This window comes from Cryptomeria japonica, unplaced genomic scaffold (assembly GCF_030272615.1).
Source record: "Cryptomeria japonica unplaced genomic scaffold, Sugi_1.0 HiC_scaffold_312, whole genome shotgun sequence".
Taxonomy (NCBI): domain Eukaryota; kingdom Viridiplantae; phylum Streptophyta; class Pinopsida; order Cupressales; family Cupressaceae; genus Cryptomeria; species Cryptomeria japonica.
The window spans coordinates 110,001-114,988 of record NW_026729134.1 but is presented as its reverse complement, the minus strand read 5'-3'; the positions used below and the strand labels follow the sequence as shown (position 1 = coordinate 114,988).

Here is a 4,988-nt window from a genome sequence, read left to right as displayed (position 1 = left end):
CGACTTCGTGCACGCCGCACCTTGGAGCACACTTCGGAGCGCTCCTTGGTGCGCACCAGGGCGCGCAACCCAGCCGAGGTGCCCACCCCGGCGAAGGTGCACGCGGGGTGCGCACCCGAGGCAAACCGGGCTCCGACTTCGTGCACGCCATGGTGCCCACCGCGGCGAAGGTGCACGCGAGGTGCGCACCCGGGGCAAACCGGGCTCCGACTTCGTGCACGCCGCACCTTGGAGCACACTTCGGAGCGCTCCTTGGTGCGCACCAGGGCGCGCAACCCAGCCGAGGTGCCCACCCCGGCGAAGGTGCACGCGAGGTGCGCACCCGGGGCAAACCGGGCTCCGACTTCGTGCACGCCATGGTGCCCACCGCGGCGAAGGTGCACGCGAGGTGCGCACCCGGGGCAAACCGGGCTCCGACTTCGTGCACGCCGCACCTTGGAGCACACTTCGGAGCGCTCCTTGGTGCGCACCATGGTGCCCACCAGGGCGCGCAACCTCGCCGAAGGTGCACGCGAGGTGCGCACCCGGGGCAAACCGGGCTCCGACTTCGTGCACGCCGCACCTTGGAGCACACTTCGGAGCGCTCCTTGGTGCGCACCAGGGCGCGCAACCCCGCCGAAGGTGCACGCGAGGTGCGCACCCGGGGCAAACCGGGCTCCGACTTCGTGCACGCCATGGTGCGCACCAGGGTGCCCACCGCGGCGAAGGTGCGCACCCGGGGCAAACCGGGCTCCGACTTCGTGCACGCCGCACCTTGGAGCACACTTCGGAGCGCTCCTTGGTGCGCACCAGGGCGCGCAACCCAGCCGAGGTGCCCACCCCGGCGAAGGTGCACGCGAGGTGCGCACCCGGGGCAAACCGGGCTCCGACTTCGTGCACGCCATGGTGCCCACCGCGGCGAAGGTGCGCACCCGGGGCAAACCGGGCTAGGACTTCGTGCACGCCGCACCTTGGAGCACACTTCGGAGCGCTCCTTGGTGCGCACCATGGTGCCCACCAGGCCGCGCAACCCAGCCAAGGTGTGCGCACCAAGGTGCACGCGAGGTGCGCACCCGGGGCAAACCGGGGTCCGGCTTCGTGCACGCCGCACCTTGGAGCACACATCGGGGCGCTCCCGGGTTCGCACCGGCGTTGCGCACCGTGGTGGGCACCTCGGAGCGCACCGTGGTGGGCACCTCGGAGCACACCAAGGTGGGCAGCGAGGTGCGCACCTTTGATGCGATGCCTTCACTAATTTCCATAAAAGGCAAAAGAAAACGAGATTTTAAAATTTCCGTTTTGAAAGATAGTGAGAAAAAGGGAATGCTGGTGCCATCTTGAGCCCGCCCTGGTGCGCAGCCCAGCCAAGGTGTGCGCACCAAGGTGCCCACCCTGGCGAAGGTGCGCGCCCGGGCAATTAACCCAACTTCCAACTTCGCGCGCGCCAGGGTGGGAGCGCACCCAACAACCGGGCCTGGGAAGAGCCAATGCGAGAAACCCCACCAAACGCTCTGACAAAAAAAGAGGGGGCGCTCCAGTAACCCCGCTTCGGAGCGCACCCTGGGCAAACCCAGCCAGGGTGCCCACCCCGGCCAAGGTGCAGGCGAGGTGCGCACCCGGGGCAAACCGGGCTCCGACAACGTGCACGCCGCACCTTGGAGCACACTTCGTAGCGCTCCCGGGTGCGCACCTCAGAGCACACCAAGGTGGGCAGCGAGGTGCGCACCTTTGATGCGCTGCCTTCACTAATTTCCAGAAAAGGCAAAAAAAAGAGGAGATTTTAAAATTTCCGTTTTGAAAGATAGTGAAAAAAACGGAACGCGGGTGCCATCTTGAGCCCGCCCGGGTGCACAGCCCAGGTAAGGTGCCCACCCTGGCAAAGGTGCGCACCCGGGCAATTAACCCTACTTCCGACTTCGTGCGCGCCAGGGTGGCAACCGGGCCTGGGAAGAGCCAATGCGAGAAACCCCACCAAACGCTCCGACAAAAAAAGAGGCGGCGCTCCAATAACCCCGCTTCGGAGCGCAGCCGGGGCAAACCCAGCCAAGGTGCCCACCCCGACGAAGGTGCACGCGAGGTGCGCACCCGGGGCAAACCGGGCTCCGACAACGTGCACGCAGCACCTTGGAGCACACTTCGAAGCACTCCCGGGTGCCCACCGGCGTTGCGCACCGTGGTGGGCAGCGAGGTGCGCACCTTTGATGCGCTGCCTTCACTAATTTCCAGAAAAGGCAAAAAAAAATGAGATTTTAAAATTTCCGTTTTGAAAGATAGTGAAAAAAACGGAACGCGGGTGCCATCTTGAGCCCGCCCTGGTGCGCAGCCCAGGCAAGGCATGCGCACCAAGGTGCCCACCCGCGGTGCACACCCGGGGCAAACCGGGCTCCGACTTCGTGCAGGCCGCACCTTGGAGCACACTTCGGAGCGCTCCTTGGTGCGCACCATGGTGCCCACCAGGGCGCACCCGGGGCAAACCGGGCTCCGACTTCGTGCACGCCGCACCTTGGAGCACACATCGGAGCGCTCCCAGGTTCGCACCAGCGTTGCGCACCTTTGATGCGCTGCCTTCACTAATTTCCAGAAAAGGCAAAAAAAAACGATATTTTAAAATTTCCGTTCTGAAAGATAGTGAAAAAAACGGAACGCGGGTGCCATCTTGAGCCCTTCCTGGTGCGCAGCCCAGGCAAGTTGTGCGCACCAAGGTGCCCACCCTGGCGGAGGTGCGCGCCCGGGGCAAACCGGGCTCCGACTTCGTGCACTGCATGGTGCCCACCAAGGCGCGCAACCCAGCCAAGGTGCCCACCGCAGCGAAGGTGCACGCGAGGTGCGCACCCGAGGTGCACACCCGGGGCAAACCGAGCTCCGACTTCGTGCACGCCGCACCTTGGAGCACACTTCAGAGCGCTCCTTGGTGCGCACCAGGGCGCGCAACCCAGCCAAGGTGCTCACCCCGGCGAAGGTGCACGCGAGGTGCGCACCCGGGGCAAGCCGGGCTCGGACTTCGTGCACGCCGCACCTTGGAGCACACATCGGAGCGCTCCCGGGTTCGCACCAGCATTGCGCACCTTTGATGCGCTGCCTTCACTAATTTCCAGAAAAGGCAAAAAAAAAAAAAAAAACGAGATTTTAAAATTTCCGTTTTGAAAGATAGTGAAAAAAACGGAACGCGGGTGCCATCTTGAGCCCGCCCTGGTGTGCAGCCCAGGCAAGTTGTGCGCACCAAGGCACCCACCCTGGCCAAGGTGGGTCACGGGGTGGGTCCTAGGGTGGGTAACGGGGTGGGTACTAAGGTGCGTGCCAAGGTGGGTCATGGGGTGGGTGCCAAGGTGGGCACCAGGGTGGGTGTGCACCAACCCTAGCCAGGGTAGGTCACGGGGTGGTTGTCGGGGTGGGCGTCAAGGAGCCAAGGTGGGTGGCAAGTAGCCAAGTTGCGTGCCAAGGTGGGTGTCGGGGTGGGTGCCAAGGATCCAAGGTGGGTGCCAAGGAACCAAGGTGGGTGTCTGGGTGGGTGCCGAGGTGGGAGCCAGGGTGGGTCCCAAGGTGAGTGCAAAGGTGGGTGCCAGGGTCAAGGTGAGTGCCAATGTGGGTTCCAAGGTGCCAGGGTCAGGGTGAGTGCCAATGTGGGTTCAAAGGTGCTAAGTTGGGTGCGAGGTTGGGTGCGAGGGTGGGTGGGTGCCAAGGTGTGCTAGGTGGAAGCCCGGGTGGGTCGGCATCCCATGGGTGTCGAGTTGGGTGCCTGATGGGTGCTTCTTGTCAAGTTTTAGTCGTCGGGACTCATTTCGAGCCTTAGAGGTCGTTTCTTGTCCGGTTGCCCTGTCTTCGACCTGGGAACCCAATTTTGGTCCTCGGGTCCCATTTTTTTTTGTCTCGCATCCCACTTTTGGCCTGTGGCCTTTTCGGGGTCGATTCTCGTTTTGGGCATCAGAGCATGTTTCTTCTCCTAAAACCCAATATTTGTTTATTAAGTCTCGGAACACATTTTTGTTCTCGTGGACCCATCATGGGTCTTGGAACGCATTTGTGGTCCTTGGGTCCCATTTTGCATCCCGAAACTTGTGTTTTGGTGCTTGATCCCTATTTTGGGTGCCCACCTTGCACCAAGTGCGCACCCGGGGCAAACCGAGCGCCTTGGTGCACCGGGGCAAGATCGAGCGTGCACCCGAGGCGCCCCGAACATGCACCAAGGTGCACTCGGCCCACATGTGAGCGCAGGTCGTTGCGCCCGAGGTGGTGTGTGGGCACCGCGTTGCAGACGGGACACTGCACGCACACGACGCCCCGTCCAGGTGCACGCACGTAGGCCGGGCCGGGTGCACACCCGACGCCCTAGCAAGGTGCGCGCACCCGGGCAGGGCTCACACTTGGCGAACGGGGCGCACTTCGCGAGGGAGGGTGTGCACCTCGACGGGGGTGGGTGGCCGGGGTGGATTCGCACGTGGGTCGCGGTTTGCTAAGTACACACTGCGACAAGCTCATAACGGGTGCGATCATACCAGCGTTAGTGCACCGGATCCCATCAGAACTCCGCAGTTAAGCGCGCTTGGGCCGGAGTAGTACTGGGATGGGTGACCTCCCGGGAAGTCCCGGTGTTGCACCCTTTTTTAGTTTTTCGCCGGGCGTCGCAATGCTATTTGAATAAACCTTTTGCCCGTTTGCGTTCTCGTCGGGGCCGGGCCGGGCCGGGGTGCGCTGCCCGCACTACCGCGCGCGCGGGGGCGACACCGAGCGCGCACCCGAGGCGCCCCGAGCACACAGGCCACGGTGCAACCCGGGCGTTGTGCGCGCACCCCGGTGCGCCCGAGGTGCTGCGCGCGCACCCAGGTGAAATCGGTGTGCACCTCGGCCAGTGCGCGCTCGGTCGAGTCGCGCACGTTGGCCAAGGTGCACGGTGATGTTTCTTACTCTAAGGTTCCGCACCAGACGCCCGGGACAGGTGAGCGAAGCTGGGCGGGGCCGGGTGCGCGGCCGGGGCAGGTGCACGCAGCTGGAGAGAGCTTTGGAGCACACCA

At 63.9% G+C, this 4,988-nt stretch overlaps 1 non-coding gene across 1 annotated transcript; it reads left to right on the top strand.

Moving 5' to 3' along the window:
- The first annotated feature begins 4,458 nt into the window (after nucleotides 1–4,458).
- On the top strand, nucleotides 4,459–4,577 carry LOC131870300 (5S ribosomal RNA). The gene has a single exon (XR_009368623.1). It is a non-coding gene; the product is annotated as a 5S ribosomal RNA (ribosomal RNA).
- The last annotated feature ends 411 nt before the right edge of the window (nucleotides 4,578–4,988 follow it).